This window comes from Mirounga leonina, unplaced genomic scaffold (assembly GCF_011800145.1).
Source record: "Mirounga leonina isolate KUSES-001 unplaced genomic scaffold, KU_Mleo_1.0 Mir_125, whole genome shotgun sequence".
NCBI lineage: Eukaryota > Metazoa > Chordata > Mammalia > Carnivora > Phocidae > Mirounga > Mirounga leonina.
In genome coordinates this window covers 38,398,103-38,420,761 of record NW_023270305.1, presented here as the reverse complement: position 1 = coordinate 38,420,761, position 22,659 = coordinate 38,398,103, and the positions used below count along the sequence as shown (strand labels likewise).

General features: G+C 34.7%; 1 pseudogene; it reads left to right on the top strand.

Moving 5' to 3' along the window:
• The first annotated feature begins 6,968 nt into the window (after positions 1 to 6,968).
• Positions 6,969 to 22,380, top strand: LOC118007540 (annotated as a pseudogene).
• Positions 22,381 to 22,659: the final 279 nt, after the last annotated feature.

The following is a 22,659-nucleotide window of genomic DNA, read 5'->3' as shown; positions in this document are numbered from 1 at the left end:
TATCCATATGAGTAACAGCTTTGCTATTGTCACAGACATCTTCCATTGTGAAAACAAAGCAATTCGTAAAAATCAGTTCCCCGATTTTGCAGAATGACAAAATTACCAAATCACTGCTCCATTAACAACTTGCTTCTATTACCTATTATGAAATTCATAAAATTTTGTCTTTGGGAAAATGAAATATTTTAACTAGATTTCCTCCAGGTTAAAATCCAGATAGTTCCCCCTTTCACACTTCTGCTAAGCCAGACTTGCTATCTCCAGAGGTCAATAATGAGGTTTTGGCAGAGCACTGGGGATCTAGTTGGAGGTAAGTTTCATCCCCTTGTTATATACCAATGCATGCACATAAAAACTATTTATCACAGGCTACAAAGAAATAAGGTTGCATCTGCAGCCCGAATAAGGGCTATTTAGCCTTTAGGAAGAGACTGTCTGACTTATTTTTATTCCTTTCTTTAGCATATGCAAAACTGTATTTCCACATGGTCAAGTCTTTCTCACTAGAAAACTTCATTAGGCCAAAAGTTCAAAGTTGCCTGATTATATATTCCATCGTTTACTACTGTCTCCTGTGTGTGTCTTCTCCTCAGATATCTGAAGGGGAAAGGTAGCTGAATGAAAACATAAAAACACGTCAAGATATCTTAGTCCAAACTGTACTATTACTTCTATATAAATCCCTCTTTTTACATGACTTGGATTTCCAAAGATTTTGATATACATTCAGGCAAAGATAAATGTACAAAGATGATTATCAGCCACTGTAATACAAGAACTTTTATCAAATAACCAATTTAACCTGGTATTTGTTAAAATTTGCAGAAGAATGCTGTGTGGCTATTAAAACTGATTTTTATTTCTTTGGCTTACGTTTCAGGTGTTACCTAGTTACTCAGAGGAATAAAGATGAGGAAAACGGCTGTTCACATTTTTTCTAGTAGGTGTGAAAGGCTGATGGAACTAACATATCTTCATTCCCAGGTTCAAAAGTCACATGGCTTTTTATTAAGATTGTCATGGACATACAGATAAATAATGCCACAAACTGCCCCATTTTTCCTCATTCTTCACCCTCAAGAATGTAAGGTGAAAAAATTATCCTAACTTTTTGTATTGCACACATTACACCTTGATCACATATATTGAAATCATAATATTTTGACTTCACTGCACTGAATAAATGTATTATTAAAATTTATTTTATCTGTTTCTTCTAGTTCTGAATGTGGTCACTAGGAAATTTAAATTGCATATATGCCTTCGACTTATGAGTCACAGTGTATTTCTATTGGATAGCTCTGTCCCAGATATGTGTATGATACAGTAATATTTAGAGATTTATCCATGAAATATATGAATTATATTGATATATAGATACATGAAATATATATTTATGTACAGTTATCACTATCTTCATTTTTCCATAGTATATTTTAACATCCTCTTAGACTTCAATAGAATTAATACCATTCTCCTCATTCTGAGCTTGGATTTGTGAAGTTTCTTATTTTCCTTAGATACCCTGACTTCCATTCCAGGCCTTGCTGAATAACAGGAAATCTTAACTTCTGATACCAGGTTTGGTGTTATCTTTTAAAGGTTTTTACATTGTGAGGGAAACAATCTGTGAGAGACTCAGAATCCAAACTCATGAGTAAGAGTTAAATCTTAGAATACACAAAAATTTACTTTCAAAGAAAATGCATTTTAATAACAATATATATCACTATTTTATAGACAAAATTCCTGGGCACCTGGATGAAACATTTCCTCTCCAATAATTAAGATTATATAATAAATGTGAAATATGTTTTCTTCATAATACCTGGGCTCTCCTTCATAAAAATGTTTTACTTATTACCTTATAAATATTCTCTCTGTATCACAGAGGCCTTAGTTTAAGGAAGGCAACTTCTCTTAGCAATATTAAGATGTTGACTCTGCAATCAGTCAGGGAATGAAAAATGAAGTTATGCATATTTAATCTACTCAGTGAGGATTTGGGGCTGCCTCTGAGAATAAGAGAGAAAATTAATAACTCCCCACCCTCCTTCACAAGGATATTTGAGAACAAAATTATATCAAAACATATGGGAAAGCATTTAGGAAGTGTAACAGGATATAAAATGTAGGGCACTTTATGATTGTTTTTATGAGTGATAATTATTTAAAACTTTAGAAGAAACATTCATTGACTTTTGTGAGTTTAACACTTCTTTTAAGCTCTAAAGGCCAATTCCCTTTTTTCTTCAAATAAAAAAATATATCTTACATCAATAATAGAATATATATTTTCTCACTTTTTTTAACATTTCAAGAATTCTACTTTATGTAGAACAGTGTTTAGCCTTGACCACCTTGTCTAAACAGTCTGTGCCAAAAGGATTCTTACATGGTATTCCTCCCAGCAAAATAATGTATAGAGTACAGTTTCTTCCAGAGCTGTACAAGAAAAGAGCAGATAAGGCAGAAAGAGAGAAAAAAAGGGAGTTTTTGTTTTTCATTTTCCTTATTGCCGGTGTATATATAATCCTTTAAAATATTAATTTTATATTCATTATTTTATTTATCCCCAACGTCCTTAAAACAATTCTTTTTTTCAAACTAAGCTGTACACAGAAGAAAGAAGGAAGGAAGGAAAGAAGGAAGGAAGGAGGAAAAAGAAAGAATGAATTCAATCAAGGAGATGGGGAGGGGGAGGAAAAGCAGGACAGAAGGCAGTTAGGAAGGAAGAGAGAAAAGGAGGGAGGGGAAATTAGGCCCTGGATGGAAGTAGTACCTAGCAAGGACTAAACTTTTAACTGTATTTTCAGCTGTAAAATTGACTACGTTAGTATTGAAAGTTTCTAGTTTCTAATTTGGAGACTGAAACTCACTTTGGGGTAACATTCTCACTTTGTTCTGGGACAGACAATGGTAGGATAGACCATTTAAGCATGAGGACTTATAATTATGAGACCTACCCATCTTTGTCCTTGTTGCAGCTGTGAATAGTGAGGTAAACCAAGACAAGTACCTCAGGCTATAATGCTATCTTTCTTTCTTTTTTTTTTTTTTTAAGATTTTATTTATTTATTTGAGAGAGAGAGAATGAGAGACAGAGAGCATGAGAGGGAGGAGGGTCAGAGGGAGAAGCAGACTCCCTGCCAAGCAGGGAGCCCGATGAGGGACTCGATCCTGGGACTCCAGGATCATGACCCGAGCTGAAGGCAGTCGCTTAACCAACTGAGCCACCCAGGCGCCCGCTATCTTTATTTCTAATAAGAAAATTTTATAATTGGGTATAGTACTGTGCTCCCTGAAAATATATTTTTCCCCATCAGTTGGTCACATAGGTAAGAATCATTGTTTCTTTTGTGTTGTTGTTGTTAGATGAGATGTAGGATTTAAAGGGGTTGAGGAAGGGATGATGAGCTCAGACTTGAGCTAGCTTCTCCTACTGAAACGACCTCCAATGATTATGGCCACCTCCAATGACTGTATTGAATTTCTTTGTATGCAGTGACTTCAGTAAGACCTTAAGACCTTAGTGGGGTTATGGTGTTTTTGTTTTTGTTGTTTTTTGTCACCAGACCACAGCATCAGTGCCCAGTTGAGTGACAATAGCACAACAGCCAAAAAAGAAAGGTCTAAGAGCCAGTTCTGTAGCATATATAACATGGTCATTAATTTGCCCTCACGATAGTCAATGTGCAAAAGAAAGTTGAAAACTTTTTTTTTGTCATTTCTCTATCATTCTTCTGAGCTCCACCCTGTTTAATAACAAACATACCTAGACTTGCCAATGAACACTATCTCATTTACTCCTAATCAGTCTTATTTCAGCTTAAATATTAATTCCACCCAAGTCTATCTCTTCATGACTGTTAAATAGTCCTTTCTGATGACTTTGATCTAGATGTTTTTCAGAATTAAGTTCTCCCCTCCAACTGACCACCCACCTCTCCAGAGGTTCTCCTATTTTGAATGGTGGCTCTGTGGGTGAGGGACTTCTGGTAATGGTAATGGTAAATTGTAATGGTAAAAGGTGATGATAGTAGGCTGGGACTGAATATTACCTGCACATGCCAGCTTGTCTCTTCAGTGGGGAGCAGACGGTTTCTTGGACTAGTGAAGATTTTAGCACAGCTGATTTATTTGGCCATCGAGCATAAAGTTCTGGCGCTGGACACTGGAACTTATTCTGTCATATTATGACTTATGGAAGGCCCAACAACTAGACCTAAATGGGACAGAAATATCCCAGCAATGTCTAGTATTTTTTTTTTACTCAATCCAGCCTGTTTTATTTGCTACAGAATGGCTTAAACTTATTTATTTGCTTAAGAACAACTGGGTATGTTAGCTGCTAAATGGAAAAAAGGGCTTGGGGTAAATATTCCCAGAGCAAGATACCCTTTGTTTGGGTACTTATTTATTATTGTATTTGTTTAACTGCTGCCATTCTGCTTCTTTCCAGATCTATTCCCTCCTTACCTTAAACACACACACACACACACACACACACACACACACACACGCCTGTGGTATCGGGGACTTTTTTTATTCATGGCTGTATTTCTACACTTAGAAAATTGCCCGATACATAGTGAAGAGTCAATAAATATTTGTTACATGTGTGTATGCATGCATGCATGAACTTTCATTTATACAAGCCAGAAAACTCAGTGAGAAATGTTCTAATTGATTAATAAACATTTATGGCTTTCATATCCAAAGTGCAGCCTATGGACTAGCAGCATCCACATCAGTCGATAAGTTGTTAAAAATGCATCATCTTGTGTCCCACCCCAGATCTTAAGAAGATGGAATCTGCATTTCATCAAGTTGCCAAGGTGCTTCATATTGTACAGGACAGTTTGAAACACCCAGTCTCTTGTTAAAGAGTCATACATATCGCCAAACCCTCACCTGCACCTAAGGCAGCAATCATTAATTAATCAAGGTAACCTTTTCCACTGAATCTCACTCAATCGAAACTCAAAACCATTTTCACTGTCCAACTCTGCCTAGCTTTGATTGATCAATAAAAATTGACATGGAGAGTTACAGATTTGTGTTTATTTCATAAAGTTAGTTTCTTCTTATCTTTTCAATTTGAGGAATTAGTAAAACTGGCAGTTGAAAAACGTAGAGGCAACTATCAATTAATGAAGGAGTATTTATGTAATGTTAAATAAATGATTAGCTCTAAATTAAGCCTTTTAGAAGATAAAAACTTAGTAAGCGATCTCTTAATGAATTTACAATTTTATACATAAGCTAAAATGGAAAAATAAACATAAATGCAAGGGTTAGAAACTAAATAACTAATTTTGCAATACTGATCAAATTAATAAGTATAGAAACTAATATTTTTTTTTAAGATTTTTTTTTTTAATTTATTTATTTGAGACAGAGAGAATGAGAGAGAGAGAGCACATGAGAGGGGGGAGGGTCAGAGGCAGAAGCAGGCTCCCCGCCGAGCAGGGAGCCCGATGCAGGACTCGATCCAGGGACTCCAGGATCATGACCTGAGCCGAAGGCAGTCGCTTAACCTACTGAGCCACCCAGGCGCCCGAAACTAATATTTTTAAGTCCTAAAATATAATTGGGATCTTAGGATTTTTTTAAATATAAATACATACAGGAACTTACCAAAATAATACTCTAATTTTAAAAATAATAAAATTAATGCTCAAAGAGCATAAAATACTTAGCCAAGAAGCTAAGGGATAAAATGGTGATTTGGACAATTTGTGACTCATCTCCAAATAAAGGTCAATAAAAGTATGCACATAAATAGAAAAGTAAGAATGACTGGCACCATCCAAGGAAGAGGGGTTATCATCTCTTGTGTTTGCTACTCATCATCCCTTCCTCCAAGGAACTGTGTTTATGAGATCCCAGATCCCACTCCTCCCCTTCTTTTTTCCTTGGCACTTACTCCAAGAAACAAGGGGTGAAACTGTAGGCCAAAGTAAGGTCAGTCAGATCCTCTTATCTGCACATCTGAAACCATCTGAATCTTGAGGCATGGCTCAGGCACTGAAGGCTGTTGGAACTGAGTCGTCTGTTGGCAGCCCTGATGAAGTTTCATGGATTCGTTTCTGAAATCTCCAGATGGGTCTGAGCACAGTGTGAAATTTTAACTTGTCCTTTGATGACAGTGAGACACTCAGTGTACTTTCAGTAGCATACTTTATTTTTCTTCAGTTAACTAGATTTGGTTTTTGTGGCTTACAAAGGAAGAAATCTATTCGATAAGGAAACCGATAAAGACAGAGGAATTTAAGCAAAAGACTGCAGGTGAATTATGGGAGAATTTGTAATTAACTGCTAGAAAGAAATGGGGTGAAATACAGCAAGATTTGTATATATATATATTCTGTGTGGGATAGCATTATGTGGGATGTATTAGAGAGCCAGATATTCAAGGAACCACCAACATACTCACTGACAATGAAGACCAGGAGTAATGGGTCAATATGGGGATACATCAATTTAAAGAAGACCAGTAATGTCAGTTGCAATAGACTAGTTTTTGCTTGCCCTTTTCCATTTTGCTCTTATTCTTTTAGAATAAGAACTGCAATATTTTTCTGGTATATGGTCACCAAAGACTACCTATGCCTGCTTAGCTGCAGCTAGGTATGACCATGTGCCTAAGGTTTAGCCCATGGGATTTAAGCAAAAGTATTTGTGAAATTTCTGGATCATGCCATTAAAGCAAAGAGGCAAGTTCTTTTGCCAACCTTTCCACTGACTAGAAAACAGGCTTGGTGAATGGAGCAGCGATTTTAGGCCACAATATGGACTCCATGGGTTTAGGATGTCAGAGCTGCACTGAGAAATATTCATAGCAACCTGGGCTACATATATTTGGACTGCACTGTGAGAGAACATTATAATTCTATCTTGTTCAGGAACTGCTATTTTGGCTTTTGTTACGAAACTTGATCATTATCCTTCCTATTACATGAATGGAGGTTGTTCATGGCAACATTGAAAGTGAGAAAGTGACAAGCACAGACTTGAAATTCTTGCCTCAAGGTATGGAATAAAACACAGGATTTTAAGCACCAAGGTTTAGTGCTTAAACTTGTATAGAGCATTTTACTAAATATTAAACTCAGCAACTGATTTCACACAATCGGGGTTATACAACAGCAGTTAAATACATTATCTTTCAAGGTGTTTTTTTGAGAAACCTACGATATTAACAGTGAAAGATCAGGATCTTAACAATAACAGTGATATCCCTGAGAACTCGGGAGATTCCAAATAATCTTAAACCTCCAAAACTTATAGAAAAATTCTCCTTGCTAAATCTCCTTTGCCCGAGGAAGCTTTCAAAACAAACAAACAAAAAACCAAACCACACACACAACCAAAAACTAGAAAAAGAATAGTTTCCTTATGTACTTTCATTATTTTCTTGTTTAAAAGGGATTTTGAATTCAACATGTACTAGCTGTAAAATGCAAAGATGAGCCAAAGGAAATACTATACCTTAAAGTTTCTCAAATAAATTAAGAAAAAACTATATTAGAAAATATCTGGAATCATTTGTGAGAATGGAAAGAGAATGGGCATGACAAAAGATGTATTAAAGTTGTTACATATAGCTCAATTTCTTGGCATGAACACACGTTACCAGAGAAGCAGAATTCAACATTGTATAGACCACTTAGTATTTCCAACTACCTAACTACTCATTCTGATTTGGATGTATAATAGGCTTTGTAAACTTAAAAAGTTCAAAACAAAATTATTCATTTCCACATGCACCCCTTTAACCACAAATTCCTTCCCCAGGCTCCCCCATTTCTGGAATCGGTACCAGTTTTCATTAAGTTTCCGATGCATAAAACCATACAGTCATCATTTATTTCTGTGCTCTCCTTATACCCACATTCAATCCTTAATCAAATCAACTGGATCTTCCAAATACGTTCAGAGTCTGACCACGTATTACAACTTCTACCATGACTTCTCTAATCCAAGTCACTTTCATTGCTTACCTGGAAGATCACATTCTCTGAACAGCTCTATGATCTCTATAGACTGTAAATCAGGCTCTCTCACCCTCCTACTTTTAGTTGTATTTGGTCACAGAGAGGCATTAGCATGAGATTTAGAGGGTAATAGAGAAGAGAATAGAGAACAGAGGTTTCTTTGGTTTGGGACTTTTTTATTTGCTAGTATAAACTTTTTTATTTGCTTTTTTATTTTATTGTTTGCTATTAATTTCCCTCTAAACACTGCTTTATCCATAGCCCATACTTCTGCATCTGTTGTTTTTCAGTTTTAATTCAAATCAAAATATTTTAAAATTTCATGGACTTCCTATTTGACCCATGAGAGTTGAAGAAAATTACCCTTTAGAAATATTTAAAACTGAGGAAAATAGTAGTTACATCCAGAAATGGGCATGCCTCTCCTGTCATGTTTTTAGTATAGCAGTTGAGCTACTCTAATCAGGGGATGAGTTGGGTCTGAATTTTGTTTTTCCTATAGTTAACCTAATTTGTACCACAATATTAAAATGTGTCTAATGAAACCTTGTTGTTATGATGAGAACTGAGATATTGCAGGGTTTTCCTCTAGCTAATCGCTCAGCTTTTATTACCCCCTCTGGGCCTGACAAGTACTGTTGGTTGCTACTTGGTATTTGCTTATGTGCAGGTAGAAGCCAGGAGGTGATCTCCATTACCCTGGACCAGCCTCAGCTTTAAGGAAAGCCATGTGCTCCTAGGCCTCAGGTATGGGGTTTTGTCATTATTCCTGATCCTCTTCTCTGTGGCTGACAAATTCTACCTTGATCCAGGCAGGTCTTGCATGGGAGGGAGGTCATGCTCCTGACTAGAAGTAGAAGGTTCTAATGCTATTAGGCCCAGAAATGTTTTCTGATTATCTTATGAATGAATGAATGACATGTGTTTTGTTTTTGTTGTTGTTGTTGTTGTTTTATCCTATGCTTTCCTCAGAAACAAATAACTTATCCTTACCTCCCTGTTACTTTGCAGGATTTGCAAGTAGCTTAAAGGAATTTCTCTGTCCAAACGAAATGCACAAAGTGGCAGGAATTTATGTCTTTTCTGCAATGGTATCTGATACCAACAATTCTTACACTACTGAGAAATGCTCTCTCTCCCTGTCCTCTATCCATAAGAAATTGCCCATGATTAAGTGAGAGCTTTTCTTTTGTCTATAGTTGCACCAGTTCTTCAGTAACTCATTAAACTAAATTCATTTTTTTCTCACTTTTTCGGCAGCCACTTCTTCCTGTGCTGTCCCTATCTTCATTTTTTGTGCTTCCTCATCAATCCTTACATATTCGACTACTAGTTGTTTAATGATCTCAGTTCTCTGTTGGGCTCAAAGACTTATCACTTTATAATTTATGCATATTACTTATCATTATTAGGTAGGAGGGACATACTTTCTCAACTCACCAAATCCTAGCCATAAGGAGAAATCTTAAGTTTTAAAATGGATTGTGCTAGATAATTTGTATAGTTTGTAGATGAATGTTGTTGAAAACTGAAGACCAAATATAAAGTTCTTGTAGTAGTTCAGGAGAAAGAGAATGATTGTGTGGCTAGAGTGGCAGAGTGGTAAATGGTCTGAGATAAATTAATTTTAAGAGGTCAAAATTCTGAGTGGTGATGTTGAATAGACAGTCTATGAATTATCTTCAAGGAGACAGATTATTTTAAAAATTGCATTATGCTTGAAATCCACTGCATTTTGTTCTTAAGGAAACTACGTATGCAATTCCAATACAAAAACACTTATAGAGCGCCTACCTATGTACATAGTAGGCATAACAATGAATATGATAAGGAACCTGTTGTCCAGGAGCTCATCATCTAGCGGGGAAAAAAGCATACACATACAGAGAAGCTCAAATAAAATAAATAATCAGCTTCTTTTCTTATCATTTTTCATTAAGTGCCAATGAAATATATGGCTTCTGATTTCAGCTACAGTTTTAATCAAATATGAGTCAAAGGGTGTGGAGATTATGATAATTTATTACTACATGAATAAGTAAAGAAATTGTGGCAGTAACGTATTAAAACTGGAGGGATAAGAATTGAAGACTAATGATTGGGATTGAAATCATCATTTTTATTGATGAAAAAGTACATAGTCACTTAAGAATGGGTGGCTGAATTGGAGAAGAAAATATATTTCTTAGAAATGACAAAAAATAAGTGGTCATATGTATGACTGTATGATTTAACATATTAGAATCACCAAGAAAAATACATTCAGCAATAAGTTTAGACAGGGATAAAATATTAAATGAAGCAGTGGGAAAGAGCTAGTTTGAAAGACAATAAACCACAGAGAATCAAGTATAGTATAGGCAATAAATAGTACATGCAACAAAGGTATACATACACATACACATATATTTACATATATGTAAATATGTATTACTTCATTGCATGCATATATATGTGCATTTACAGAAGTGCATAAATATATTTATGTACTAAAATAAATATAAGTAATAAATTAGATATATACACCTGTTTTTTTTCTAGGAGTAATGGTTTAGAATAAGCAAATAGAAGCCTTTTTTTTTCTCAAATATAATGGATATGAGAGAGAAGAGATAAAATGCCCAATTTCATAATTCTAGGATTTCCATAGGGAAAGTTCTCAAGATTATGTTTCCTGTTCCATATCCATATTAGTTAAAATAAGACATAAAGTGCATAATCAAATATTTAAACTGAATCTATCTCCTGGGGGAAAAAGTTCCCAAAGTCAAAAAGGAAACAGTATCTATTAGAATGACTAAAATCCAGGACACTGACAATCAACTGCTGGTGGAGATGTGGAACAATAAGGATTCTCACTCGTTGGTGGGAATACAAAATGGTACAGCCACTGTGGAAGTCAGTCTGGTACTGTCTTAGAAAACTAAATATACTCTTACCATATGATCCAGCAATTGCACTCCTTGGTGTTCACCCAAAAGAGTTGAAAATTTATGTCCACACAAAACCTGCACATGTACATTTATAGCAGCTTTATTCATAATTGCCCAAACTTGGAAACAACCTTTGGTATATGAATGGTTAAACTATAGTACATCCAGATGATGGAATATTATCTATGACTAAAAAGAAATGTGCTATGGGGCGCCTGGGTGGTTTAGTCGGTTAAGTGTCTGTCTTCAGCGCAGGTCATGATCCCAGGGTCCTGGGATTGAGCCCTGCTCCCCAGCCCCCATCCCCCCAACCCCCCGCCCCCGCTCCCTGCTCAGTGGGGAGTATGCTTCTCTCTCTCCCTCTGCCCCTCCTCCTCCATCTTGTTCTTGCATGCTTTCTCTCTCTCAAATAAATAAAAATCTTTTTTTTAAATGTGCTATAAAGCCATTAAAAGACAGAGAGAAAACTTAAATGCATATTACTAAGTGAAAGAAACCAATCTGAAAAAGTTACATACCGTACGATTCTAACTATATAACATTCTGAAAAAAAAAAAAAAAACCTACAGGACAGTAAAAAGATCAAGGTTGCTAGAGTTTAAGGGGGAGGGAGGGATAAATAGGTAAAGAACAGAGAATTTTGAGAGCTGTGAAACTACTATGTATAATATTAAAAGTGGATATATACCATTGTACATTAGTCTAAACCCATAGAATTCAAATGCCAAGAGTGAACCCGAATGTAAACTATGGACTTTGGGTGATTAAGATGTGTCAGTATAAGTTCATCAGGTTTAACAAATGCATCAATCTGGTCAGGATATGGATAATGGGGGAGCCTATGCATGAGTTGGGGCGGAGAGTATATGGGAAATCTCTGTCCCTTCCACACAGTTTGCTGATTTAATACAAACAAAAGAAACTCCAGATTTTTAGGTAGGATACAGAAATACAGCCGTTTAACAAATAATATATAAAGCTAGAATAAAATAAACAATTATACTGGCTTTAAAAAAAGGAAATAAAAACTGCTAGTACAAAAAGACAACAAGTGACTTTTTCTGTTGAACATTTAATTATGCATCAGAAACTCTTCAAAGGAATTTACATATATCAACTCATTCACTCTACACACAAAAACTTATAAGTGTACTTATATTATTTCCTGATTATTTTTTTATTTCCTGATTATTTAGATCAGGTAACTGAGTCCCATAAAATTTAAGCAATTTTCCTGATATCATATATCTCAAGATAAGTAGATTCCAGGTTCAAATATAAGCATTACAGCTCTTGAGTTATTAATACTCTCTCTACATTACTATTCATATAGTTAGCACTTGAATCTTCCTGATGATAGCATTATGATTCTAGATGATCATCTAAACAAAAAGAACAGAGTGAAAACCACATATCAAAACTCATTTCTTTGTCTAAGCGAGGTAATGTTGGAAACCATTCAGAAAGATTTATTTCTTTCACCCTAACAGATAAGAGTGAATGCCCTCATGTTCCCATCAGGTTATAAACTGGATGATATGGGCGAAGTGATTATTTGCCACAAAGGTTGTATGAGAGGTTTCAGCACTTTCGTTTATAAGGAGAGGAAACCTGTTAACACTTTTTTCATGATAGGCTCCTTGAATTGGTACTTAAAAAAAAAAAAAAAAGATAAAGATACTTATTTCTTAATTCTAAACTATACTACATAGAAAACAGTATCCTATGAGATATTAAAGATGGCTAGTTGAATCTATTTGGAAAAACTCCTGATGGGCAAGTTTAAATAAGTGACTCACTTTCCCCCCTAATATATAACCTAATGACAATGGGGAGCAAAGTATGAAGTATTTCCCAAACTTAAGATATAACTTAAAATCTCTTAGTACCTATTTAGGATTACTGTCTAAATTTTTGCTGCCCTTGAAAATGCGTATGCTGGAGTTGTAGTTGTACCTATAATAACTTTCCTCCAATGAGAAACCATGGTAGTAAAATTTTCAGTGAAATAAAGACAACTGTTGATATTTCAGTGTGGTTATATGGATTAATTTAAGCTCCACTTATGGTGTAAATGGCATTATCCATCAGCACCTGAGACTAAAAGTATAAACTGACTCAAATTACAAATACTTATTTTTGCCCAAGACAATGATGCTTTTTTTTTTTTCATTTATAGAAACTGAAAACAGATCCATTAGCTATGAGAATTAGTAGGGAATATTATTTGACATAAATGAGGAAAAGATAGAATATCCAACACACTACAAGTAGTATAAGGGAATTTCTTGGGAAAAAAAAGAAGAAACTTTACCTTATACTACCTTAAAGAATATATTCTAAATGGCTTAAGGAAGTATTTTATAGTACCAAAGAAATGATTTTTCTTTGTGAATTTATATATAATCTTAAATATGTGGAAGGCCATATTAAGAAACTCAGAAACCAAGAAGCCAAAAACGATGATCATAATAAATACCATAAATACTGAGCGATTACTCTTTGTCAGACACCTATCTACATTCTTTATTTAAATTATCAGTCCCCAGGATGCCTGGGTGGCTCAGTTGGTTGAGCAGCGGCTGCCTTTGGCCAGGGTCCTTGTATCGAGTCCCACATGGGACTCCTTGCTCAGCAGGGAGCCTGTTTCTCCCTCTGCCTGCCACTCCCCCTGCTTGTGTCCTCTCTCTCTCTGACAAATAAATAAAATCTTTAAAAAATAAATAAATAATCAGTTCCCACAATCACCTTAGGACCAGTTTCTACTATTTCTCCCTCTTTACACATGAATTAACCTAGCCAAGAGGGGTTTTGACTAATATTCAAATTGCCAAATACTACAGTTAATAAGTGGCAGAGTCAGGATGTAAACCAATTTAATCTGGCTTCAGAACTACAACAAAAAAACATAGCATTTTCAGATTGTCATAAACTTCTTTTAAAAATCTTACACTGGGGGCTCCTGGGTGGCTCATTCAGTTGAGCCTCTGCTCAACTTTTATTCTGCTCAGGTCATGATCCCAGGGTCCTGGGATCAAGCTGCATTGGGCTCCTTGCTCAGTGGGGAGTCTGCTTCTCCCTCTCCCTCTGCCTGCCGCTTCCCCTGCTTGTGCGCTGTCTCCCTTTCTTTCTCTCTCTCTGTGTCAAGTAAATAAATAGAATCTTTAAAAAATAATAAAATATTAAAATTAAAAAATCTTATATTGTTCAGTAATATAAAAGATGGAAAGATTATTATCATATAATGTTGAAGTCACTACAGTTGGACACATACTTTTTGAGGACAATTTGGCACTAAAATTTAAATTTAAAATATGCTTACCCTTTGATTCAGCCTTTGCACTTCTAGGTATTTATCTCATTTATCCCTTGCTAGAATTTTTTTTTTTCTTTTTTGTGCTACACATGAAAGAAATGTTATTGCAATTTTGGGGAAAATACTAAGTTTCTAACTGGGCTTTTAGAAAACAAAATTTAACAAATATAAAACACAAGCTGAAATTAAATGCAGGTGTTGTCTAGCCTACCCTTTTATTTGAGGATTGAAAATTGAGATCTGACAAGGTTAAATATTTCTAATCATACAGCCAGTTTTATGGAGATAGGAGTAGAGTATCATATTCTGTTGGCTATTCCAATAATGGAGCTTTCTATCCCACAGACATTTTGTTATCTGCATTATTCTGTAGACATTATTTGTGTTATTCTGCAGACATTATTCATTTTATTCTGCAGATGTTTTATTTTTCATGGACTATAATCATGTAATTTGTACCACAGTTTAAGAAATCTTTGGTTCTCTCAAAATTTTAGCTCCTCAGAATACATACATGCGAAGTCATTCTATTTTAAGGAACATGATGAAGAGATAAAGACTTTACCTCAGGCAGCTAAACAGATTATATGTGAATTTACTGTTTTAGAGTTATTTATAGAAACATTAAACAAATATCCCTCATAACACCTGCTAGTGCATATTAAAACTCAAAATAAACTATGTAATAGTCCACTGATAGTAAAATCCACAAAAGGAAGAGGTTTATTGTTTTTATTTTTACTACTTATGAAAATATTATAATTGTTGTTAAAATGTTCGAATAGTATCAACGTTTAGAGATCCCAAAGTTAAACTGCATCCACAAGCTTCCCAACCAGTAGCATGACATACCTTAGAGAGCACTATTCAATTTCACAAGGTATCCTCCTAGATATTCTGTGTACCACATACTTACATATTTTTGCATTTTGATTTTACATAAATGAAATTATGTTTTGAAAACCTTTCCGTGTTTGAAAAATAGACCTATCATTTTCCTTTTAAGTAAGCAGAATATTGTCTAAAATGTTCCCTAATAATGGACATTACTCTGTTCCAAATTTTCTCTATTATATAAAATGTAGCAATGGATGTCCTTGAACACATAATTTTGTATTCTGGTGCCAGTATTTATGATAAATAGAAAAATGTAATTGGCAGATCAAATGGTATGCATTTTTTATTTGTTCATCAAATCATCCAAAAGAGCTCTTCCAGTTTAAACTTCCAATAGTTGGGCATGGAATGAGTGCTTTCCCATAATCATGCCAATTATCAATTATATATTTTTTAATTTAACTTATCTTAATGGTATTCCACAAAATTTTTAATTTGAATTGTACAGATTATTTAAGATATTTAATACCTTTAATGTGCTCATTTATTTTATGGGTCATTTGTTTTACTTATGTTAACCAACTCATGTCTATAGTTAATGACAGTTCAGAAACTTTGCCCCTTTCTTGCTATGGGGCTGATTCCTTAATTATTGCTTTGAAAGAACTATTTATATAATTATATTCTAACCTATAAACTATGATACATATTGCAAATAAATATTTCCAGTCTTCTTTCTTATTTTTCAGAATGTCATATTTTTCAGAATGTCCAAATTGTCTTTGCCACCTAAAAACGGATTTAATTTTCATATGGCCAAATCCCTCAATCTTTTCTTTAATGGTTTCTTGATGATTTTTCTTTTTGCTTACCAAGCCAAAAAATATTATTCAGATATCTATAACTGTATTTATATATTTACCTATAAATGTATATATCTATAGATTTATTTTATATATGTGTGTCTTTATGTGTGTGTTTTGTACTCTTCTGTCAAGATCTTGTACTCACCTGAGATATTTCTGTGTGTATGAGGAAACAAATAAAAACTTTATTTTTTCCCAAATCAATGATCATCATTTCTAAATCATTTCAAATATTTTTGAATAATTATCCATAATATATATAAATCATCGTATGTACATGGAATTTCCACTCAGTTTACTTCTTGGCTTATTCCATGACGTGAACTGAAAGCAATACACTATAATAAAAGCTTCCACCCCAAAGCTTCTTACTGGCTTAAATTTGGGGGGGTCAGAGTATAGGTTGCATTATCACAACTATTCTTAGGCCAAGATTATAGATTCTCTCAGAGTAAATTTTCTGCTAAAACTTAGAAGGCATCCAGTTGATTTGCTTTCAGTTAGTTCCACTGAAAAATAAGCACAGCTTAAAATATCTCATTATAATGTTTAAACCTGAATTCTCATTATTTAAAAGGCCCTATTCTTGGCCTTTTCCCCCTCTCTGCTAGAGCCTACTGAAATAAGCTTAAAAGAAAAAGTGAAATAAAAGTTGGACAAAACCATGAAATGATACAAAGCATTATTTGGTCTTTGTCTCTTTGCTTGCATCCATTATATGGCCAAGAATACTTCCCTAGAGGTTCTTTTTTTTTTTTTTTATGTTAGTTAATCACGATATATTACCACATTAGTCCCTAGAGGTTCTTACAAAAGGCTATAAGGGCAAATCTTATCTATTCTTTCTTCTTCTTTGTTTTAATCAGTTGCCTTTTCCAAAGTTTATATGTAAATTTAATGTATATAACCTAACAATTGGATATATAACCCACTTGAAAAGAAAGTTTCTCTTTGCAGAACTGTATTCCTTTCCATTTTTCTGCATTTGGCTAATTCTCTGATATTCTGTCTCTAAAAGCACCAGGATGTAGCTACCACATCATTTTGTTTGGTTAGATAACCTCATAAAGCTATCAAGTGTCACTTAGTCTGACTTTAAATCATAGCAGATTTTGCCAAAGCATGAGTAGAGCCTTTATGTTTTAGCATGCATTACTTTTTCTTTCACAGTCTTATAGTTAACTGGACACTCACTGTGTTGTGAATGCTTTTAAAATTAATAGTTTTATAAAATAACACTGTAAAAACAACCTTGTCATTTTATTAGAACAGGAAGGTAAACAAGCATACATTATTATCCGACATTGCTATGTATGCATGGAAATAATTATATCATTTAGAAAGATAACACGTAACATCTTTGCTGGATAACAAAACCACATAGTTTTAGACTTATAAAGCCCCTTAAGACATTGTCTCTAAACCCCTTATCTTACATATGTGAATCTGAGACCTAAATTCATGTAGTGATCATGGAAAAACTGGCCTAATACCAGGTCTTTGTATCCTTAAGGAAGGTGATGCTTCATATTATGTTTTCTGCCTTACACTTTCAAATTAATTTCATATGGACAGGTAGTTTGAGTTCTGAGAATTGATATTTTCTTTTCAGCCCAAAGACAGAAGCAAAACCCAAAATGAACCCTGGATCCCCAAATAATATGTAGAAAATATAAAGTGCTGTTTATAAGGAAGCAAACTATTCCCATGCCAAGAAGTGAGATCTCTCAGGCGGCTATGTTCTTTTTTAGAAGAGAAAATGTTGATTTTTGTTGGGCAGAATTACTCATCAACTTTGTTGTCCACATCCACTCCAACACCTAAAACCACTTCATGTTAAATCAGTTTATAAAAAGATTAAATGCCACAAAGAAAAAAAAAGTACACTTCTGCAAAGGAATGGGAAAAAAATAAAGGTACAGCTGCATTTGAGAAGTATTTTGAAGTTGCTTTTCAAAAAGATTAGCCACAGAATTGTGCAATCTGCAGCATAAAGTCTTTGGTATCACACATCTAACTTATTTTTTTTCCTTTGCAATCCACATTGGATTACACCCTGTCACAGTGCTCTTTTGAAAGATTTAAAAAGGATTTGTATAACGGGGAAAAAAAGGTTTTAATTACTATCTCTCACATGAGAGATTTCTACTCTGTTCAAACAGATAATTTTGGGTCAAAATGCATAATATAGTTTTAGTTCTATTCCTATAAATAGTATCATTCCAATATTTCACGGAATTATCCATGAATAAAATTTCTTCCTTTTTTAATTAGCGTCAGCTACCATAGAAGTAAAGGACAAAAGAGGAACAAACAAACAAACGAACAAAAAAACAGAGAGAAAGAGGGAGCAAGAGCAAAAGAGCAACTCACAATTAGAGTATCTCCTCAACATCAGCAGTAACTGGCTTACTTATAGTTTTAATACCATAATCAATTACAAAACAAACTTAAAATCTATTATGTGGATATTTTTCTTAACATTACTAACTAAAAAATCAGAATGCAAATCAAAATAGAAACACCATTTTATGTTTTAGCAAGCAAAAATGTAAAGAAGTAGTTAAAAGGTGTGTTCATAAATGTTGCAATAAGCATCCCCTACCATCAAACTTCTACTCGCTGAATGCATTTTCAATGACTTAAGTAATGAACTCAATACTGAAATATTTGACTGGCTTTTCAGCCCAGTGATTTCCAGGCCTTAAAGAATTATAGCTGAAATTGTAGTATTTAGATCTGGTTGTGTAAGGTTCAGGAAATATTCATAGCTTTATAGAAATCCAGTGCACTTTTTCAAACACCACCAGCATGGTTCACATGTCAATCAACTGGAGTTAGAGATAAAGAAGGAATTTATAAAGGCCCCAGTGAACCCTGCTGGCAGCCACAAACACATAACTAAAAAGAGCATTAGAAACCGTTCTGTTTACAGCAATTAACTGGACCCAAAGCCCTGTCAGCAGTTCCGATAGTGTGGTCCTTCTTTGTGTCTGTTCTTTAATATTCAAAACATGTTCAAATAGTGTGAAAAATTGAATACATCCCTCTGCTGTAACTGACTGACACATATGATAAACTCGGGAGCTAAAGCTGCAATGATGCATCTTAATGTATTCAGAGGCTATCACCAAATGGAATGTGTGACAGAGAGCAGTGGCTTTGTGGAGATTTTGCGCTAGCAGATATTTTTTCCCCAGGTTAAAACACAGAAACTTAAAAAAAAATCCTCAAATCAGCAACTAACTGGCCATCCATCTGGTAGCATTTAACAGAGCTGAATTCATTCGCTTATTAACACTAAGGACACTGGTTCAAAGCCTGAACTTTAAAACAGTCATGTGACTGAGTACACACTTTTTATTTTTTAAAACTAAGTGACAACGCAGGGGAGCAAGGCAGGCATTATATATGTGCTTTGTAATTGGCAGAGCACTCTAATGCTACCTCTGTGGAGTGTGAATTAGTAGATGTCTGTCCTCATGTTCTTTGGCCACCCTAGTAAGAGAACTAGAAAAATAAATATATGCGAACTGTCTTCCAAATTAAGATATTATAATTCTAAGCTCTACTTTATTATGAATTTTTATGAACTGTTAAGGCTCGTTTTACTCAATTGGCATTTCAGAATACAAACTCTGATAATAATCCTGAAGAAAATCATGGAAAATGAACTTACAAATCATTAAACTATCAAGACAGTACATTAAACTATCAAGACAAACTATATAAAAATTGAGTTTTCTATATGTCAAAGTAATTCCATAAATAAATATTATAGAAAAAGCCCCATTCATTTAAGAAGCTTATGCAAAGAGATTCCTCTGAGGCACAGCACAAAGAAAAGACCTAAAACTCAGAAAAGAACAGGTTTTGTTCTGTTAAACCAGCCCTCTCCTACATAAAAGGTATCCCTCCAGGAATTTGATGACTGTCGTAGTGTAGACAAATAGTGCCACAATAAACTACATGCTTGCTCAGGTCTTCTCCTCTCTCCCGGCTGTATTGTGCTGTTACTTTTTATCTGTGGGTTCTTAACCTGGTGGTGAAGTGTGGTTTTTGCTATTCTGATTAAGGATAAGCCTTAGACAAGGCATTCTCCCTGGGTGCCAATGAGTGTGGACATTTCTGTTCTCCTGCCCTGCCTCTATCTAGAGCTCCAGATTCAGCAGTTACTCCTGCCCACTTTCCCCTCCCTGTTCTCTTCTCACTGCTCCCATACGTGTTTCCTAGTACGTTCCAGTAGTTCCTTTGGTCCACTTTTTTCCCACCTGCCCAGATGGACATTATTAAGCACATTTGCACTCTGTCTCCTTACCCACTTCTAAAATTTTATTTATAGTAAAAGTTTTATATCCTTAAAAAAGGGGAAAGAGAGAGAGAAAAGCAGTGATTGCTGCCTTTCCCACCACAGATTAAAACTTTTGTTTGTTGGGGAGGATAAACCTCTACCCTTCAAGGTTCTTCTGGCTGGTCTGAGAAACAAATTGACATGACACAGATTAGCAAATGAAGTATATATGTCATTCTGAACTAAGGAGAAGGGGGGGTAGGGCTTTAGGGCTACAAAGGGAAGGACAACAGTTCATGGGAGAATGGAAAGAGTAAATGTTTGGTAAGCCAATGTTTGCTGAGCCATCCAGAAAATAATGGGAGATAGGACTTTGATCGAATAGGCCTTGCTAGATTCCTCCCTATCTATCACACCTAGTCCTATTAAACTATAGCTATTTATAGTGTTAACTCCCTTCCTGAAACAAGTCTTCTATCTAAATACTTTTAGGCAGTTAGAGAAAGGGTCAAACGCTCTGCCTGAGCCTTCTGTTTCTTAAAAATAATCAGTCTAAAATAATCCACCTGCCAAAGAGATACATTTTGCAGTGGCAAATTTTGCTCTCCTACATGTTCTGCAGGAGATAGAATAGAGAAAGATCCAGGTGGAGTTTCTTGCTCCTGCATAGCTGCTATTCTCCTCTCCAGTTCTGTTCATGATGCACACTTCTTAGGACTCTACTACAATCTTTTACAAATAATGCTGCAATTAATAGCCTTGCACATACACAATATTAGATGGATAGATGGCTGGGTAGGCAGAAAAATAGAAAATTTGTTAGTATACACTTCAGATTCTAGAAGGGAACAGATCTTGTTATATAAATTTGATTTTAGAAAGAATTAAATATTTATATAAGAAAAACTAAAATTAATCACAAAGAAACCATTTATTTCCTAATATGTAAATACTAATTGAAACATATGGACCTAAATGTATATCAAGGTTAATACACATATATATACATACACATACATATACATATCTATTCACTGGCTCCCTCTTTAACAATGAAAATATATTTATGTGGGGAACAGCCAGGAAGATTGTGAAGTAGATGAGTTATGGGGGAACGTGTTCTTTAAGTTATTTAAATATGTTATTAAGCTTTAATAATTAGAACTTTCTGTTACTCAGACTAAAAGTGAATTTTATGAAATAGAAAAATATCAGGAAGAGAGAGCCAGGAAATCATCCAAATGCAGACTGTGATAATGTTAAAGTTTTAAAATAGGTGGTAAATGTCAGATTATTCAGTAAGTGGCATTGCTTCAACTGTCTAACCATTAACAAAAATAGTTGCTTCACACCTTGCAAAAACATAATTTCAAAATGGATGAAATGAGAAGATGGAAAATAAAAAATGAGAACTAATTGATTAATGATGCCTTTATGGGTATTTTTTAAGTTATATTTTTATTTCCTAAATTTTCAATGAAAACTTAAGTTACTGTCAAAATTATTTTTAAAAAATTTAATAGTAGCTTTTGGCTTTTGGCTCAGAGGAGGCAAAGGTGCAACTGTCTTCAGTTGTCCAAATACAGGTTCCTGTGAACACCAGACACCTCCACCAGGCCACCTAAATTCAGCCCCAAGCAGATCAAAGTCGAACACCTGAGGTACACCAGTGGAGAAATCAGTGCTTCCTCTGTCCTGGCTCCAAAGATCGACCCACTGGGTCTATCTTCCAATAAGATTGTTGATGATATCGCTAAGGCAACAGCAACTGGAAAGGTCTGAGGATGACAGTGAAACTGACCATTCAGAACAGACAAATCCAGATTGAAGTGCTACCTTCTGCCTCTGCCCTGGTTATCAAAGCACTCAATGAACCATTAAAAGACAGAAAGAAGCAGAAAAACATTAAGTACAGTGGAAATACCACTTTTGATGAGATTGTCAAAATCAGCCCCAATATTTAGTCATTTTTAGCCAGAAAACTCTCTGGAACCATTAAAGAGATCCTGAGGACTGCCCAATTTGTGGGGCCTGTAACGTCGATTGCAGCCACCCTCATGACATCATTGATAACATCAATTGTGGTGCAGTGGAATGCTCAGCTAGTTCAGAACTACAAAGGAAAATAATTTAATAAAGGATTTGACAACCAAAACAAAATTTAATAGTAATAAACTTCATAAATATAGGAATAATGGAAAAGTTTGGTGTTGATTCCGTTGAAGTTGCACTTAAGAACAATCAAGTTGTTCATCCAAATAAGATAAATTAAATGTAGTGAGGTAATTAATGTGTAAGCATTTTAAATACTATAAGACCCCACACAACTATTAGTCATTAGTTGCATTGGAATATTAAGGAATTAGGTGGGAAAGAATAGAAAAAAACTAGTATAGTTCAGAAGGTTATTAGA